Source organism: Myodes glareolus, chromosome 25, assembly GCF_982192425.1.
Source record: "Myodes glareolus chromosome 25, mMyoGla1.1, whole genome shotgun sequence".
Taxonomy (NCBI): Eukaryota; Metazoa; Chordata; class Mammalia; order Rodentia; family Cricetidae; genus Myodes; species Myodes glareolus.
Genome location: NC_142050.1, coordinates 29,038,897 through 29,059,287, shown reverse-complemented (window position 1 = coordinate 29,059,287; position 20,391 = coordinate 29,038,897). Strand labels below are relative to the sequence as shown.

The following is a 20,391-nucleotide window of genomic DNA, read 5'->3' as shown; positions in this document are numbered from 1 at the left end:
TGCATGTGTACAAGCATGCAAGAAACACACAATGTAGAATCTTAGAACTTTAAAGTTTTAAAACGTGGTAAACTTCAATTGAGTTCTTAAATTTTGTCACTGGAAAATAGTGGTGATTTTATAATAAATAACTTAAAATACTAAATAGGTGTAAATGAAGTGATTTTGAGAGAAGGTAGCTCACTGATGGTAAAAGTCATGAACACATTTTCCTTACATCATAATCACAGACAGCATAGTGATGCTTAAGTGCAGGTGTTAACATGTTTAAAGCATTCTCCTTGGCGGTTTGTTTCTCCTTTATTAAAATGCAAATGTATAGGTGAGGCAGTTGCTCTAACACGGGAAGGTCAGCTGTGGCACCAAGACTGTCTTTCCATGCGGGGTGGTGGGCTTTGGTTAACCTGAGATCCGTGGCAGTCTAGTGGTCTTGATAGTTGTATTTGAAAATAATGGTTCTGTTACGTTAATGTAGATAAGATTACAGAGTCTTTCTGGACTTGTTTCTTAATCACAGGGAGCAGGGGGAAGGACCCTGGCCTTTCCAGTTAAAGCATAGCCAGTTATCTCGATAGCAATGACTTCTCAGAAATGACCCCATTTCTTCTGTCCTATTCTTGGAATCATTTTGACAAGACTAGTAAACCACGAGGCTGCCTGAGAATCTTATTTTGGACTCTCCAGTTAATAACGAAGAGTAGATGTTGAAGATCGGTCTCATTTTATTGGGGTGGTTTAATTTGGGTCAAATCATAATGTTGTCTAGTATGATGGCCACTTGCCCACATGTAGTGCCTGAGCATTGAGGTGGTAGTGCTGCTGGAGATGTGTTCTGCATAAGTTCCAAGTATTTAATATAAAAGGAACATGTCGTAGGAAAGGGCAGTGCACGCCTTTAATCCCAGCACTCGGAAGGGGCAGGCATATCTCTTTGGGTTCCAGGACAGCCTAGTCTACATAACAAGTTCTAGTACAGTCAGGACTACATAGAGAGACCCTATCTAAAAAAAAAAAAAGAAAGAAAGAAAAAAGAAAAATAGAAATAAAACAAGGCAACAATAAAAAACCCACAATATTTAACTTTTTTATGAATACTAATAAATGTTGAAATAACCTTTCTGCTACATTGAATTAAATAAAAACGTTTAAAATTTCCCTCCCCCCCTTCTTAACATGTGAAAGGGAGCCTTTTGTCTCTTCTCCCTTGCTTTTTTATTTTTAAGGTAGAATTTTGCTGTGTAGCCCCGGCTATCCTTCAGATCTTTTGCCTTAAACTCCTGAATGCTAGATTGCAGGCATGTGTTAGCGTGCTTGGATTAGAACATTATTATTTGTACTGCGAATTTATCTGCTCCTCTTTTTCTTACTTATGTAAGGCAGGGTTTTTGTTGCTTATGCATGTATGTGTGGATGTATGTATTTATCAGGGTATCCCTGACTGGCCTGGAACTCACGGCAATCCTTTTATCTTGGCCTTCCAAGTTCTAGATTATAGTCTTGTACCACCTTACTCAGTTTTGAACCATATGGTTATTCTTAACCCTCCGTTCTTTAGTGTTCTCTACTCCCAGCTTTCTTGTCTGTTTGGATAATTTCATATAAATCTGTATTGTTTGATTACTATGATTCTTTGATTCGCCAAGTGTTTATTGAATACCCACCATGTGCCAGATAGTGTTCTAGGTGTTTATAGCACACTAGCAAGCAGAACCCTGTAACATGAGGGCCGGCTTGTTGGGGTATCTGTTCCTGCCTGGTACCCCACAGCTGGCAAGCCCAAAGAAAATCACACACAAGACTCCATAAGATTATAAACTGATTGGCCCATTAGCTCAGTCTTCTTATTAACTAATTCTTACATCTTCCGGTAACCCATAATTCTTGTCTATGTTAGCCATGTGGCTTGGTACCTTTTTCAGTTGTCAGCTTACATGTTGCTTCTCTGGTGGTCTGCGCAGGAGTGGCCGAGGGAGCTTCTGCTTCCAGAATACTCCCAGTCTCTTTCCTCCACCCCTACTTCCTGTCTGACTTTCCCGCCTATACTGCCTGCCTGGCCAATCAGCGTTTTATTAAAATATGATTGACAGAATACAGACAATTCTCCCACACCAGAACCCAATTTGTGGAACATTTGAGATACAGATATAGAACAGATGAATGAATAAAATTTGTTTTATGCTGCAGCGTGAAGTTTGGAAGACTGCAAGGCAGGCAAGGAGGGTTGGGGACTCCGTGCCATGCGGGGCAATTTCAGGAAGACTTTCTTCACTGAGAAAGGGCTCCTGGGCAGACATTGACGACAGAAAAGAAATCCTGTGTGAAGAAGTGTGACGGGAGAGGTAGCAGAGATCTTAGGATGCAAGCACGACAGGTTTGCCTGAACAGGAGGGAGAGGCTGGAGACAGGAGTGGAGTGAGGGGAGAGTGCAGACGGACGGACATTCATGCATGCAAGCAGTGGTTACACTTTGCTCCTGATGAGATGAAAAGGAGAACTGGTGGGTTCAGGGACAGAGGCATGCAGTGCCTGCTCTCTGGGGCTGCTGTCATTGGAATGCTCTGGGGTGGGTCAGGACGTTTACAGGGGAAAGCAGAGAGTATTCCAGGGCAGAGGTCACCAACAGAAGTGAGATGGTGTTGGCAGGGGCCACAGGGATGGGATAGTGACCGGACAGCGTGGTACTGTAGAAGTCAGAAAAGCTGCAGCAGGAGTGAGAAGCCTGCCTGGGCAGGGCAGCTGATGGACTGGATCAGAGGGAACCTGAGGGTGGATTGAGCTACAGTGGCAAGATCAGCAAAATGGACAAGGATAATTGGGAAGATGCTAAAAATTGAGTGTAGACCCTTTTGAGTCAAGAGGAGCCAAGGGGGGTTGTTTTTTCACAGATGAGAGAAGTCAACACCTTTTCCAGGCAGTTATTAGGTTTGTTTTCCTGAAATGGCTCTCCAGATTGTGACATTGAAGGCCAAAACCTGTGTAAGTAGGCAGGCAATGGGAACAGAGGTTTGCTCTGGAGTTGCAGGGGGCGTGGAGTGAGGAGGCTGGCACTGATGCCACTAAAGGCTGCTTTGCCATTATGAAATTTGGCTTCATTTCTCCTGGCTGAGTGCCATTTACATCCTGACAATCATAATTTTCAAGGAACAAATGTTAAAACTAGTTCTTGTCAACGAGAAGTGCCAAAAGGCTGGTGCGTGCGGGATAGTTCCCTTTCCTTTATTTTAAAGGAAGTTATCAAGACACTTGAAGAAAGGCAGGCTGAGACATGTCCAAAGTCACAGAAAATAAAGCATCGCCTAAACATCTAGATATGCAGATGTAATTTAAGAGTGTGTAATGTCTTCGTTTAAGTCTTCTAAGCGGGGTGTATCTGCTGTCCTCTGACACCTTTGTGAAGGCCAAGTGGAGACAGTCGTGAGTGCTCACTCGTAAGAAGAAAACATCAAGGATAAGTTTAGTTGGAGGTTTGTCATTGCTTGTGGAATAACTGGGGAAAGTGGAGGCTGACAGATTCTGGGCTGATGGTAACTAATTCACGGGCACATTAACGGGACCTCCAGAGACGCTGCCATTTGCCTTTCTCAGATGTGGTGCTTTGATTTAGAATGGTCCCATAGGCTCACATAATCCTTGCCTAGTCTCACCAGGGAGGATTAGAAGAATTAGGAGGTGTGGCCTTGGTGGAGGACGAGTGTCACTGGGGGAGAGCTTTGAGGTTTCAAAAGCCCAAGCCAAGCCCAGTGTCTCTCTCTTTCTTCTTCTGTGCCTGTGGATCAGGATGTAGGTCTCAGCTCCTGCTTTAGTGACTGCCTATGTGCTGCCATGCTCCCCACCATGGTAGAAAAGACTGAGCCTCTGAAACTGTAAGCAGGTCCCCAGTCTTTTTTGGTCATGGTGTCTCTCCACAGCGGTAGACCAGTGACTAAGACATTAAGCTTTAGTGATGACAACACACAGTCCTGTTTGGGTCATCCTGGAGTTCTGTGGTCAGAGTTTTGACTGAAGTTCAAGAATCAATCAGTTTATCCTCAGGAGCCTCAGCATTTCAGAACATCTGCTATTTGGGTCCCAGAAGGTATTATTAGCTGGCATGGGGCATGGAGTCATTCTCCCTGTGGAAGATACTCAAGTTAGGGTGATAAGTTTTATATTTCAGACTTGGAGAGCACAACTTCATCCCTGGGGTAGAACTAGAGATAACACTTTATTTTCATAGCACAGTCCTTCTTTATTTAGAGGAGATCCTTGGAAGGCAGTAAGCTTTAGCTAAGAGGGGCCCGGAGGCCCCTTCTGTCTGGAGCTGCCCATTGTCTGCGCTGTGGATCGGGCAGCAGGTTCTGGAGTTCAGCCATTTTGCCTCTGAATACCCTCATATCTAAAATAGGAGACTGCACTTCAGTGTCTTTTGAGTAAAACCTTACATTTTCATTTTTTGAAGAATAGTTTGTATTCTTCGAAGGTTTCACACATTAATGCAGTATATATTGGTTGTATACACCCCAACTCTCCATCACTTCCCCTGATACCTCCCAACGCATCCTTCTCCTACCTTTATGTCATTTTAATGAAAAACCCTAATTTAAGAAAAAGTTCCCAACGTAGCACAAATTGAAGAAAATGGTTTAGAAACAGCTGTTTGACTGAAATGTACCAAGTCAGTGTTCTCTTAGTCAGGTGCCCTAACCCTTCCTCTCCCTCCAGGTGACTCCCCCAAAGAATGGAGATTTATAATATGCTCATATTTTTCAGGCAGTCAAAAGGTTTCTAAGACATAGTTAAGATTAAAGAGTAGCATGGGGACTGGTGAGATGGCTTAGTGGTTAAAAGCATAAGTTGCCTTTCTAGGTTTGATTCCCAGCACTAACATGGCCTCTTACAGCCATCCATGTAACCCTAGTTCCGGGAGATATGATGACCTCTTTGGGCATCCATGGCACCAGGCACAGGCATACATGCTGGCAAAACACTCATCCACATAAAATAAACATTTTTAGTATGACAGTGGAGGGGAGGTGTCTAACCTACCTCTGTAGAGAGGAGGGGCATGCATGGTGACTTGGGAAACCTGTAGGAAAGGATTAAGTGTTCTTTGTGGATTCTCTTGTTTTAAGGAAGATACTCAGAAAGTGGAAGAGGCTAGCATGAAACTAAGGACCCCCTGCCTCAGCTTCCCAAGTGCTGGCATTGTAGATAGGCATGCACCACTCTGTCCACCTTGGGAACTGCACTCAGGAGTGGCCTGTCCTTATGACTCAGAGACTAGGAGGGCATACTAGTTAGCCAGTCTTGCTTAGGATCAGTGTGAAGCCTTCCCTCAAATACAGTAGAAAGACACCTAAGCCAGGTGGTGATGACCGTGCATGCCTTTAATCCCAGCACCTCAGCAGAGACAGGTGGATCTCTGAGTTCAAAGCCAGTCTGATCTACAAAGCAAGTCCCAGGACCGCCAAGGTTGTTAAACAAAGAATCCCTGTCTCAAACAAAAAAAAGAAAGAAATCTAATAATGGGTCTTGACTTTTGACCTCCACATGTACACATGAAAACTTGCACATATGTAAACAAAAGATTATTTGTTTTTTTGGGGGGTAAATGCTGGAAAAGATTACCTTAGTCTTGTCTTAATTTAGGAAAAAAGCTGTATAGGTCACTTTTTTTTTTTTAACTCATAGACAATTGAGTTACATTGAATAAACATAATAAGTAAATTGGAAATGAAAGTTTTGAAATTTAGGATTTGCAATTAGCACCAAGGGTAAGTACCCTATTTTTATCCTTTGACATCAGTATGTAAATGAGGGTGACATTTCACTATTTTGGGAAGTGTGATTATTTCTGCCTGTCATTCAAGGAAGTGCTTGCTGTAATAAGTAAATCAACGATGTACAAAAGAAAATCCTATTTATGTCCTTAATGGATAATGTTGGGGAAAGATATGAAAAGTTACTCTTCTTGGCAAAACTTTCATCCACTCTTCACTTTGCTGTTTTGTTAAGTAATCATGATTATATTGACAATGTCATCAAAATAGTTACTTCAAAACTACATTAAAACACAAGGTAAAATTAGGGTAAGCTGAGCCATGGTGCATATTTGAAGTGGCATGTGTAAACAGAGACTGCATTTTTGTTTCCTGGCCACCCAGACCCAAATAATCACACAGAAACTATATTAGTTGCAACACTGTTTGGCCAATGGCTCAAGAATATTCTTAGTTTGCCCTTATATCTTAAATTAAGCTATTTCTATTCATCTGTGTATGACCACGAGTCTGTGGCTTACTCATAAGGTTCTGGTGTCTTTCTCCTTTGGCAGTTAAATGGGATCTTTCTGCCTCCACCTATTTTCTCCCTTTATCTCTGTTTTTATATCCCACCGACCTTTATTCTGCCATGCCATAGGCCAAAGCAGCTTCTTTATTAACCACTGGTAATAGAACATAATCACAGCATACAGAGGGGAATCCCACATCAGACATGTGGTCAGCATCTGCTTTAAGTGAAGTCTTGATAACAAAAAGTTTGTCATGGGCAGATGCTGTGTGTCCAGATGCAGAGCAGAGTGTGGACACGGAGTTGAACACAGTTCCTTGGGGAAGGTCCCTTGAGGAAGCCAGGAACATGACCTCATATGGACTGGTTCCCTGGAATTGAATGGCATGGATGAAAGTCCCTCCTCCACTGTTAGCAAATTCTAGCCCTCCTAGGCTGGGCTGCCACTCTAGGAAGCAGACTTTTGTGTGCCACAAGAGGGAGCTCCTGAGTTAAAGCATGGATTTCTCTTTATTTTGCTAGTATTTTGTTTTGTTTTTAGCTGGGAACTCATTATATAGCCCTTGTCAGACTGGAACTTTGTCGACCTGGCTAGCCTCGAGATCACAAGATATCCACCTGCTTCTCTTCCTCAGGTGCTTTGGTTCAAAGGCACGCATCACCATGCCCAGCTTTGCTGGTAGTTACATAGAGAAAAACTATGCGCACATTGTTGTGTGTTTGTGTAGTTTTACTGTAATATTTTCAGTAAAGGTTCAGGATTTAGAAGGCTTATTCTTCAGCATCTCCCTTCGCCCTGGTTTCTTCTTAACATATTTTTCTCTGTGACGTGGTGTCAGGTTGAAACAGTACCCCAATTCGGTCGTCCTGTTCTGGTTCACATTAGTGCTGTTCCTGTGAAGGTCATGACCAGCCTTTCCTGTGGTTTACTTCTCACTCCGTGGAATCTCATCCTGCCCCCAGCAGAAGAGAGTGGGGTTTCTGTAGAAAGCAGGCATCATTTTATCTTACTGTGTAGCACTGTGTTACACATGCTCACCTCCCGCCCCTGTGTTTCTGTCCTAATACATCCATACTCCTGTTGTGCACAAGTGGTCAGCCCTCTTGTTCAGGGTAGGGGCAGAAAGAAGGTAGAGAATGGTTGACACAGAGACAAGCTGGGTCTTTAAATTCATAGATCATTTCAGTAATACAAAGAATGTAATACAGAACTCAAATGGTACGTGGCATTGAGATGTGCATATTTCTCCCATAAACCTTTGCTCCTCATTACCTTCTAGGTGGTCATTAACCTCTATACTGAATTTGTTGTCATTCTAACACATTTTAAAAACATGACCAAATAAATGTTCACACATAAATTCTCAGACGTAGACAGCGCCATTCCATAACATGCGGTACCATGGTGCACGTTCTAAATCAAATGTCAGTTGTATCTTTTACAAGTGGGGTTCCAGGGAAGCCAAGGCTGTGGCAGTTAAGATGAAGGAAAGTTGTCAAGGAGATGCCAGGGCTATTGCTTATGGAAGAGAAGAAATCAGGATTGGACAGAGGGACAAATAAGTCATAAACCCTCAAGGAAGGCTTCAGCTAATTCCTGGGTGAGAGCCACATTGGTGTGGCTTCACATCTACCAGTCACTGGATGGAGAATGGCCTGGCGATGGGATAGGTCCAATGAGGCTACCATCTTGACTCCCAGCACTCGTAGGAGCTAGGGACCAAGACAGCATGTCTTAGTGTTCTCCATTTTCTGTACTGTGTGCTTTGTCTGGGATTTCTCATCCCTTGATGTGACAGAGGGTATTTCTATTAATTACCTGTAGCCCTTACTCAGTATTTCATTGTCTTGAAGTATGTCACCTGTGTGTATGTGTGCTCTCCAATGTGGAGGCCAGAGGTTGATGTCTACTGCCTCTCCTTAATGGTTCGCTACCTTAATCTTTGAGATGGGGTTCCAGTGCAGCTGAAGCTCGTCAGTTTGCCTTTGCCAGGCCTCCTCACTGTGAGCTTCAAGGATCTGCATCTGTCTGTTCATCGCTCCAGTGCTGGGGTTACAGGCGTGTGCCTCTGTCCTGGGAACCTTAGTTCACTAACCAAGCATCTCCCTAGATTTATGTCACTATTTTAAAATATTTTTTCTATTGAAAGATTTGTATTTGTAATTTTTCACTGTTAGAATAACTGTACCTCCTCACACACACTTTTATAGGGAGTGTACCAGGGCCCCTCCGGGGTAGATGGCTAGAAGGCTCCAGCTTAACCTTTAATAGCTGTCATGAATGCCACAGCCGCGTCAACACCTGTCATTGTCAGAGTTTAATTCTTTCAAAATTAATGGTATGAAAGTTCTAATTAGAATTTTGTTGATTGTATGGGAGATTCAGAATTTGTTTTCCTAGCTTTGTGTATGCATGTATGTGTGTTTGAAGTTGGTATTCAGTCATTGGTTCGTTTTTTAAGAAAAACTTTAAAATTTTTATGTGTGTGTGTTGTTCATAACATCTTTTTAGTAAATATACTGACATTTAAAATACAAATAAGCCTATCTCTTACTTAGCCATGTCCCTGCTGGTGTTTTGGTCAAGTTAATTTCACAATGATTATTCTTGAAATCACATATTTCCCATGATGTTTATGTAAATATCAACTTACAGTTTACTCTGACAATGCTAGGAGTGGTTTTGTTTTGTTTTGTTTTTTTGTTTTTTTTGAGACAGGGTTTCTCTGTGTACCCCTAACTAGACCAGGCTGGCTTCAAACTCAGATCTGCCTGCCTCTGTCTCCTGAGTGTTGCGATTAAAGGCATGCGCCACCACTGCCTGGCCAAATGCTAGGAGTCTTATATTGTGTTGATGCAAAATGCTACTTGGGTGGGAAGTGGAGGCAAACACCTGAAAGTTGTTCAGTTTGGCAATGTTCCAACTTTCAAGTTGTTTTGTTTCCCTGTCATGTGGCCATCAGCAGAACCTGTGAATGACAGGTACTCTAGACCCTATGAGCCCGTTGTCACTTGCCTTGTTTATAGATAACCTTACTGCTCTCTACCAACCTCTCTGTGTTCCTTATCTCTAGCCACGCTCTTTCTCGTGACCCAAGTGGTCTGAGTCTGTTCTTTGTAGAACACCATCACCGTTATAGCTTTTCCCAGGATCTTCTAGACTATTTCTGCAGTAAACTTTCCCAAATGAACTTTAAGAGGATTTGGTCATCCTCCACCCCCCCCCCCCCCAAAAAAAAAACCCTGATTTTGATAGACAGTATGTTAATTTTCTGAGACATTTATATTTTAATTTTCTTGCCTGATGATTGCTGTGTATTCATCTGGTTCATACATTCTGGAACTCTTCAGTTAGAGCAGATTAGTCTCCAGATTTCTTTTTCGATTGAAATTCAGGGCAATTAAATAAACCCATTTCAGTATACACAATCGTGCCCACGTGTTTGTTCTGCAAAGACAGAATGTTTTTCTGTATTGAGCAGCACCTGAAAGACTTAATGGTTCGCTTGGTCCCACGTGTTTCCTGATTGGACAGTTTTAAACATTTGTGGGGTTGGGAGGTCTTTTCGGGTGGCCTGCTTTGTCCTTCGGAGTTTTAAAGTTTCCCCTATCCATGCTTTCCTGTGTTTACAGGGAGGAAGTCTGACATGCTGCTCTGTTGAGGCTGTATAACTCTTTCACACCTGCTCGGGCTCTGGCAATGGTGTTTGCTAAGTGAAATACAAGGGCTGGCTTGTCATGTGTTTCCACAGAACACATGGCTCCTGGCCAACCTGTTTAGTCTTTTTTCTTCTTGCATAAAGTTGCCTATTTTTCACTTCAGATGGGGCTGTGAGGCAGTTCTGAGGTGTTATTTTTTCTTGTTGCACACACACCATCTGTGGTCTCTTGGCATCTCAGACAAGTTCCCAGATTGTCCAAAGTGTCGGTTGGTCAGCACTCAGGGCGATCAGGATCCCAGCCTGGGCTTGTCCCTCTTTGTGTGGCAGTGCCACCGCAGTCATTGAAGTACTGAGCACTGATGCTGTGGGCTCTGTGTGTTTGGAGAGCCTGCACGTGCCCTGCATTGCTCACAAGGAGCAAACGTGGGAACGTCTCTGTGAACATACATCACTGGGCACTCGCTGGTGGTTCTCTAGTGTCCATTTCCTGTTCCAGGTCTCCACTCAGATATGCCATGTTACTCTTAGCCTCATGCTTTTTTAGAATTGGCCTTATCAAGTAGTTGACTATAGGTGTTTAATTTCTTGACTTTCAGTTTTGTTTTGTTTTGTTGAGATGGGGTCCCATGTAATCCAGGCTGCCTTGGAACGACCTTGCAGCTAAGGATGACCTTGAACTTCTGATCTTCCTGTCCCCATATCCCACGTGTGGGGATTACAGTGTGCACGCACACTATATCTGGTTTTCTGCTCCGCTAGGGAACCAGCCCAGGGCTTCATGCCTGGCAGTTAGGTCCTTCACCAGCCGAGCCACATCCCTGTCCAGAGCACTGCGTAGTCAGTTTTGAGGCCCCGTGTCTTAGTTTTGTTGCTGTGACAAAACACTGTGACCAGTGCAGCTTGTAGAGGAAAGCATTTCGTTGGTGGCTCGCTTCAAGTTTTACCATCATGGTAAGAAGCATGGCCGTGGGTAAGTAGGCAGACTGAGATCTCACATCCTGCTCTAAAGGCAGAATGCAGAGAGGACTGGCCCTGGCATGGGCTTGAGCCTTTGAGGCCCACTCCAGTGACACCTACTCCAATAAGGTCACACCTTCCGATCCTTTCCAAATATTTCCACCAACTGTGAGGGCCATGCTTGTTCACGCCACCACAGGCCACCACAGACAAACTGAGTAAACAGTTTGCAGAATGTCTCTCAGCATCCGTTACACTGATTATTAGATAGGGTGGTGTCTTGGAGTTTTATTGCTATGAAGGAACACCTTGACCATGACAAGTCTTATAAAGGAAAACACTTAAGGGGCTGGCTCACAGTTCACAGGTTTCATCCATTTTTGTCATGAAAAGAAGCATTGTAGCATGCAGGCAGACATTGTGTTGAAGAAAGAGCTGCTAGTTCTACATCTGAATCTGTAGGATGCAGGAAGGAAATGCCGTCATACTAGCATGGCTTGAGTTGAGACCTCAAAGCCCACCTCCTAGTGGCACATCTCCAACAGTGAGCCACACCTCCAACCAGGCAACTCCCTATGGCCAAGCATTCAAGCCTATGAGTCTAGGGGGCCATTCCTACTCAAACAACCACAGGCTGATTTGGAAAGGAAGACCACAGGCTGAAGTGTTTGTTTTGTCAATCACACCCACATGAAGGGCACATGCTGTCTGTGTGACGTCACCGTTGATAATCACTTGTTACTTGGCTTAGTGTTGCCAGTTTTCTGTAAATTCTTCTCTCTTCTCCCTCTACCTTTGGGAGCAAGCCACCAAAGACCGTAGTCTCAACTGTAAGGTTTTGTTAATTATCTTCCCTATAGACACTTGAAATAACTGTATTTGAAATCATGCCTACTTTGGCAGGATGTATCTGATTTCAATTGTCTATAGTATAGACATGGTATTGAAAACCTTAAATGTAAGAATTTAAAAAAATGCCTAAAGGCAGGAATGTTTTGAAGCCGTGTTGTTTAGCAGCAGCCTGCATTTTGGTTTTCCTTAAAAATCTCCATAGTCTGAGCCCTGTTCTGCTCTGGTGCTGCACAGGTCGCTGCCGACCTTAGCACAAGGACACCTCCTAGTTTTCGCTTGTAGTTGGGGAATGTTTAGCAACATAACATTTTATCCGTACTGAAGTATGCCTAGTAAAGCACCAAATACACTGATTATAATTAGTTGGAGGGAAGTATTTTTGAGTATAGAAATGTTCTTAAGAATCCCGAGCTTTCCGTGGACTCTGGGGGCTGGAGCAGCTGTCACTGCTCCCTCAGAGTCACCTGCTCCTCCACCTGAAAACAGTTGGCCGTAGGAGGTCAGAGGTTTCCTTTGTCAGCCATTTTGTCTGTGTTGCATGAAGGGGTGAATTTATTGGTTTTGTCTGTTAGTTTCTTAATAAACTCAAGGCCTCACTTATATTTATGAAAAAAGAAGATTGACAGGTAGTCATGGTGCACGCCTTTCATTCCAGCATTTGGGAGGCAGAGGCAGAGGCAGGCGGATCTGTGTGAGTTCGAGGCCAGCCTGGTCTACAGAGTGAGTTCCAGGACAGCCAGGGATGTTACACAGAGATACCCTGTCTCAAGAACCACACCCCCCAAAGATTAAACTAGTATTATTTTAGCATATAATCAGTATAGTTTGGAAATGGTATCTGAGTGATAGAGTTTTTATATGTTCTGTCTCAGAATTTGTGACTAATTTGCTGTTGCCAGAATGACTGGCTTTGTGGTTCACACTTGGAGCATTCTGTCACCCACAGCTGTAAGTGCTGCATCTGGGAGGCCTCACTAAGTCATTTTTCAGGACTGTGGAACTTAGTCTCCTCTCGTGTTTGTGTTACTTTGACCTTGGGAACTGTGTTTAGAGTTGTTTGACTTTGAGCCAGTTTCAGGATTCTGCACCGAGGGAAAGGTTGAAAAAATACACATGAAAGGGGGTCTTTGCTCACTTCATGGTCACTTGGAATGACAGCAAAAACGAGAGTAGTGTTTTTAATCCACCGCAGGGGACTTTGCTTGGCTTTCGGTTCCATTCTCAGTCATGTGGGGTTTCCCATGCACACTGTCAGAGGCTCTTTCATATATGTAGAATACAGGATAGCGCTGTTCGTGTTCTTTCTTAATTCGGTGAAGTCTGTTCCGTGTACCAGTGCTGTTTTAATACTATTCATTCTTAGTGTATGAACTGGCAGAGTCTGAACATCATAAAGTTAAATACAGAAAATTGTCACCAATTAGGTTAGAATCCATTTAATGTAAGGTCTTCGGATATGTTTTGCATATGATATATATATTATGCTCTACATATATAAAACTTTCTAAAAATTTATGTAGTAAGAAAGAAAAAAATTAAAATGCAATGTTGAATACAGGATTCCAACTCATACCTGTCTTTTATTCACTTAACTGTGCCCTCTTGCATTAGCCCTAGGCCACCATCCTTGTTCAGGGGATAGGATGTATGGGGTTTTATCTTTTAATTTATGTGCAGGAGTGTTTTTTTCTGCATATCTGTATGTGTACCACATGCATGCCTGGTGCCCAAGGAGGTCGGAAGAAGGTTTTGGATCCCTTGAACTTTGAGTTACAAATGGTTGTGAACCACCATGTGGTTCTGGGAATTGAACCCAGGTCCCCTGCAAGACCAACAAGTACTTTTAAATGGTGAACAATCTCTTTAGCTGTGGGATGCATTTTTATGACTTAGTTTCTAAGGTTTGGAGACAGCCTTAAAAACAATAGCTGTAGACCCAGTTGGGGGAAATACATTGATATGACAGCTGCAATCTAGTTGACAGTCTCATTATAAAATAAAATGACTGAAATTAGCATACTTGCAAGAAAGTTAAAAAAAACAACAACAAAGCTCCATGTGGACCACCCTTACTGTGTTTAATTTTGTAGACAAGAGCTATGACTTCTGAGACTTGACACTTTGTTTAGTCACCCTAGTTTGTGCCCCTCGGAGCCAGGTACCCCACTTCTGCTCCTCAGCATACAGAAGCTGGCCCTCTGCTCCACTTTGCAAGCCTTTTCCTACAGAAATATAGAAACAACAGTCTTAACTGCAACTGAATTTGACTTGTTCCAAACTACAGGGAACTGTATAAAAGCTGTACCTGAAAAGTTGACTCTTGTACACTAGGCCAGTCGTGTTCATTCATTCAGTGAGCAGTTACTGCGACCAGGCTTTGTGATAGGGGCAGGGCTGCAGGGCTAACAAAGGCTAGGAGAGATCTGGGCTTCAAGAAAATGAATGAAAGCCAAATGATGAAAGGTAAGGGTTCCAGAGGGTGCCAGGAAATGCCAGATCCTGGTGGAATCTCTGGGAGGGATCCTTCTGCATTGGAGGCCCATGGAAAGCAGAGTCCCTTCTATGGACTTGTAGAGTCTAATTTTTGCTTTAGGTTGGGTACCAGTTGGGAAAGAAGAGTCAACATTCAGCTTAGAGCATGCACTGTTAATGCAAGACCCCTAGTAGGTATATAAAGACCCACTCTGAAGTGGAGAGATGACCCGGCAGTTAAGAGCGTGCACTGCTGTTCCAGAAGAGTCGACTTAGATTTCTAGCATGCACATCAAGATGCTCACAAGTGCTCAAAATGATGTAGAGGTGGCTCAGAGGTTTAGAGCATTGACTGTTCTTCTGGAGGTTTCGAGATCAATTCCCAGCAACCTTATGGTATTTCATAACCATCTACAATGAGATCTTGTGCCCTCTTATGGCATGCAGACATTCATGCAGGCAGAGCACTGTATACCTAATAAATAAATCTTAAAAAAAAGAACTCAAGGATTTAAACTTTCTGTCTTCCTTGGGTGACGTGTACACACCCACACATGTAGTTGAAATAAATCATACTTAAAGAAAGATCCATTCTTAGTAAGGACTTAAAGGAAGAATGGTCTGACTAGTTATAACGGAAAAGATACGAGGCCAAAAGTCTTTCACTTGAGCCTGACACAGTGGTGCACACCTTTATTTAGTCCTAGCATTCCGGAGACAGAGGCAAGTAGATCTTTAGGAATTGGAAGTCAGCCTGTTCTACGTTGTGAATTTCAGGATAGCCAGAGCTACACCGTGAGACCCTGCTTTGAGAAATAAATAAATAATCCTTCACTTTGATAGTTGGAAGTCAACTAAGAGAGAATGGCAAGGTGTCCCCCAAAGCATATTTCAAGTACATGAGAAAGTTGTGTTAGAATCAAGTACCCCTGGAGAAACTGGTTATTTCATCCCAAGGAGGTTGCAAGTTACACAGCTGCAGCTTTTCTCTGTCGGTTAAACTTGGGACACTTCTTTTCATAGGCTGGAGGACATGATGGGACACCATTATGCTTTTCTAGGGGATGGAGTTCATGCCAGTGAAGCACTTTCTAAACTAGACTGGGGGGTACACACATTTTTATCTTGCGGTCACTAGGGAGCTATAGTGGGAACTGAGTAGAAAGGAGGTCCTAGTTCTATCTCAGTTTGGTGTGGCGAGTGGAGCAGCTTCACTAATTGGGGGAGTGCTGGTGCCAGCCCGCAGGTCTATTCCCTCCTCCTTTGTACCCTTTCTCTGGAGCAGCCCTGGGCAGCTGCACTGCTGAGCTCTGGGGGTTGGTTTTAATTATTGTGGGTAAGTGGTGATTTGGAAATTTAAGAAAGCCATCAGAATTGACACCAGAAGCTCAGGGAACATAGAGACAATATTAATAGGCTCTCTCTATCTCTACCCCTAGTCAGGCACCCTCCCTCCCCAGGCACATTCCAGAACCTTGGTACTAGAATTTTGGTATCAGCTGGCCTTATTGTTGAGTCTTCCAATAGTATATCTGACAAGTTTGTTGGAATAATGATTCTCTCTTTCTTCGAAGGCCAGTGGGCCACATCTCTTATAACCTGTTTACATATGTACTCTGATTAGATCAAACCTCTGTACAGCTACCGGAGCCTAGGCCTCTACTCTAGACTGTATGGTGGTTCATGATCAACACCATCAGCTTGACATACAACAAAGTGACCTATTCAGCAGTGATGTCAGGTCACCTTGTAGATGGTGTGTAAGGATCGCAGGGAGCCTGAGCTGGGGTGGGGGTTAGAGTGGTGGGCATCTTTGGGGTTTGGGGAGCATCACATGACTGCTGGCTGTGTTTTCCGTGGGTATGTCCTTGACCTTGCTTTCCCACTGTCTTCTCTGTTATCTTTTATCCTAACAGTCACTATCTTGCCAATACTGACATAAAACAATATTCCATAATTACTTGTTATTAGATTACAACTTTGTAGTTTTTTTTTAATGTGTGAATGTTCTGTCTGTACATATGTATGTGTACCACGTATTTGCCTAGTGCCCATGGGGTGCAGAAGAGAGCAACAGATCTTGGAGCTGCAGTTACTTGTGAACTGCCATGTGACTTCTGGGAACTGAACCCTGGTCCTCTGCAAGAGCAACATGCAGATAACCACTGAGTTATCTCAAGTCTTGGTAGGGTTTTTGAAAGTAGTAGCCATTTCTCTTCTAAGTTTGATGTGAGCAGGACTTAGCTTCTTTAACTTGTATTTGTATTAGGAATATTTGAAGTCGGCCATTACTCAGACTCTTTCTCCCATGCCTTTAGGTTGCACAAATGGCTGACTCCAGTAGCTCAGGAAGACTTGACTCTCAAGCAAAGATGGGAAGTCAGCCTGCAAGCTGGGATGTGAGAGCTCACTTGCAGTTCTCCATTTAGCCAGGAGGTTTCCTAGGCAAGCACTTAAGCAGTAAAGAGGAAGAACGAAAAAGGTAGGTACTTAGGAATCAAATCCTAATACTCACATGCTGTGGTCACAAGTTGGGATCACAGTGTGCGTTTTTTGTTTGTTTGGGTTTTTTTATTTAACATTAAGTAAATAAAAAACTCACCGTTTAATTAGAGGACACACATTATAATTAGGGTGTGCATGCTGTGCTTTTATTTGTAGCTTTTTCACACTTTTCCTTGAACAGGATGTCACACACACACACACTTTTATGGCTGACTTGTTTTTGAAGATTGACGTGAAGTCCTTGAGTGCATTCTTCTACGTGTGGGGTAGGTCGCTTATTAATGACACAATGCTGCTTTCTGTTTACAGTGCTGGGACTTCCCTGGCTCTTCATTTGAGTTCTTTGCACGTCAATTTCTACTCGGTTGACCAATACTTTACTTCCCTTGAAGTATGTTCAGGCTCTAACATTCATTCATTTCCAGGTGAAAGAAATAGGTGACATTTTTGCAAATACACCAAAAAAAAAAGAAGAAAGCCATGCTGGTTCCATGACAGCTCATCCATGTGTTTAGAAATAGCAGATGCTCATAGAGAAACAGGATATACAAGTGTCTGCTCTTCTGATCTCGATAATATGGTTAAGATAATATGGTTCTGTGTGGAGAAGGGCTGCAGGCTAGGATACTCCTCTGTTGGAGAAGGAGGGGATCTTTCCCCACCCTGAGCATCTGTGGGCTTTGTTCGCAGTTTGAATGATAGCCACAATAACTAAAATTTTCAGATGTCACAGTTGTTTCCCATCTGTCGCCAACATGCCTGGAGACACTCCTGCTATACAGGATGGTGGCTGATAAAGTAGGTGCACCCTGTTACAGCCTCCCCCTCCCTGGAGTCCTGTCACAGGGAGCCCTAGGGAGCCAGACTCCGGAGTTTACTGTAGTTTCACAGTAGTAGTGGCAAAGTGAAAAAAAAATTAATTATGGAATTCAGATTATGTATTTGAAGTGTCTGGTTATACTGGATGAGCTTTCTTAAATTATGCTTTCAGAAAAAAGTTTACAAATAAGTGAATATTTTACCTCTCTGTTCTGTTGCTGTTACATCTTTATTCATGTGGGGCTCATGGCGTCGTGGCTTACAGGTGGAGGAAAGAAGATGCCTTGTAGGAGTGTTCTCTCCCACTGTGTGTTGTTGACTCAGGTCGCTAGGCTTGGCAGCAGGCACCATTAACCTGCTGAGCCATTTCATTGGCACCGTCTTGTTATTTTTAATATCTACTTTTTGGTTTTTTTTTTCTGTGAGGTGAAAATTAGCTTGTTTAATTCACTCACTACACGTTCCCATTAGCCAGTGATGGTACCAGGATGTGGGTTGGATTCCTGTTTAGAACATCCTAACAAATTAAAACGGTATGCAGATGAGAAACAGCAAAGACATCTATAGCACTCAGGCAGGTCATAGGTTAATACATAGTCTGATGAGATGCTTGCCACATCCTCCATTCTTTCCTCGAGGAAATTAACCAGAGAGAACCCGAGAGGTAGTGTTTGCCTTGGCTTATGAATCGTGTTTGCCCAACAGTACAGTAATAGGGCTGTTAGGAGAGAGTTCCAGCAAAGCAGAGAAGCTGTTGCAAAGATCAAAAACAGGTGTAAATTTTAATGGCAGCTTCCAGAAATTAACAAGTCTATTCCCAGGAGGGAAAGGGTTAAGTCTGCCCATGTAAATGCTGTATTTCATGAGACCACAGGTTAAAACAGTTCAGACATTGGAAGATGGGAGATAGTTACAAAACAATGCTCAGATCACTTACATCTTCAAGGAAAAGGCAGACAAATCTCTCCTCTTTCAGTTACACACAGGTATGCAGCTGCAACCGTCATGGAAGACTTTGGCAAGTGTTCTAGGACACCCCCTCCTTTTTTTCCCTGAAGCAAAAGTAAAGGATCTGCGACACACACACACACACACACACACACACACACACACACACACACACGCCACTTAAAAATTAATAGAAATATTTATTTAGACTCTATAATAAGTATATGTGTGTGTGATATCCCCCAAGTTTTTAAGATGAATATAAATCCCCAAGACACTTCTTTGAAAGCTCGCAGGATTGTCCGATACTCCACCAGTGTTAGTGTTGCATGAAGCTAGAGGAAAGACTGACAGGCAGGAGGCAGCTCATGCTGTACCTGCTTTACTGGTTTTACCTTCCAGAAGGTAGACCTGGAGCCCTTACAGCAGCTTAGCTACCAGACCCTTGCTTTCCACCCTCGTGTCCCAGCCTGAGGATGGGCGCATCACCTGGGTCCACAACCCACGCCCCTGCACACCTTGTGATTGTAATCTATTCACTTTCTCCCATCCATCACCAACGACTGCCTTTTTTTCTGCCCTGCCTAGAATTTATTGGACTTTGATTGCCCCATTTACCTCTTTGATAGATGAACTTTATCCTCTAATTAAGTTTATTGCCCCATCCAGTTCCCTGACTTCTTGGGATTTGTGATCCCTTACATCAGTGCTCTCAACAAACCATCCTCAATTTCCCACTCTCTAAATCTTGTCAATGCATGGCCCTTATCAGCAAGTCAGAAATGCTGTGTTTGACCACACTCTTGTGTGCATCTACTCTCCACTTGTTCCTACTTCTTCTCATCTACCTACTCGATCTTTTTAGAGGACTTTTCCTTCCCTTCCCCTCCCCTCCCTTCCCCCCACCCCCTCCCTTCCTCCCTCCCTTCCAATTGAGATTGGAGGGAGATTGAGAGAGAGACATGAAGCCAGAAGAAGGGTCAGATCCACTGGAGCTAGAGTTATAGGAGGTTGTGAGGTATGTGTTGTAGGTGCTAGGAAGTGATCACACATCTTCTGGAAGAGCAGTAAGTGGGCTCTCTCTCCTCTGTCTGTCTGTCTGTCTGTCTGTCTGTCTTTCTGTCTTTCTCTGTAGCTTTGGAGCCTGTCCTGGAACTAGCTCTTGTAGACCAGGCTGAGATCCGCCGGCCTCTGTCTCCCGAGTGCTGGGATTAAAGGTGTGCACAATAAGTGCTCTTGAGTCATCTCTCCAGTCTTCGTTTGTTTTCATCTTTATCTCTGTTTTCTTCCTTCTCACCATTGTTTCTCTCAGCCAACTCAGAATCATACTTAAGATTTAAAATCAGTCTCTTGACAAAGTCCTCCATGTCTAACCTTTTAAGCTCTGGCACCTGGGCTCTCCTGACTCCCTTCATTCACTGCTCTACAGCCTCCTCCCCAGCCTCTGGTCCTTCCCTCTGCTCCTCCACAGCCTCTGGTCCTTCCCTCTGCTCCTCCACAGCCTCTGGTCCTTCCCTCTGCTCCTCCACAGCCTCTGATCCTTCCCTCTGCTCCTCCACAGCCTCTGGTCCTTCCCTCTGCTCCTCCCCAGCCTCTGGTCCTTCCCTCTGCTCCTCCACAGCCTCTGGTCCTTCCCTCTGCTCCTCCACAGCCTCTGGTCCTTCCCTCTGCTCCTCCCCAGCCTCTGGTCCTTCCCTCTGCTCTCCTCCAGCCTGCTCCACAGTCTTGGGTTCATTTGTCTCTAGCCATTATGTCCTTGGCATCTGTACCTGAGAACTTTCTGGTTTCTCCTCAGTGCCGAGTCATCTTAGTTGGTCTCATCTCTGCCCTTTGTAAAAAGATAAGTACAGATGTCCGTTGGGAGACAGTCTTCTGTGTGGCTCATGCTGACCATGAATTTGAGATT

General features: G+C 43.6%; 1 long non-coding RNA gene across 2 annotated transcripts in view; it reads left to right on the top strand.

Moving 5' to 3' along the window:
- Positions 1 to 20,391, top strand: part of LOC146889446 (uncharacterized) — an 85,163-nt gene that overhangs the window by 39,944 nt on the left and 24,828 nt on the right. For both annotated transcript variants that reach the window (XR_014999901.2, XR_015736662.1), the window contains exon 4: positions 16,532 to 16,695. This is a non-coding gene — a long non-coding RNA (uncharacterized LOC146889446). The remainder of the gene's footprint in view (positions 1 to 16,531; positions 16,696 to 20,391) is intronic.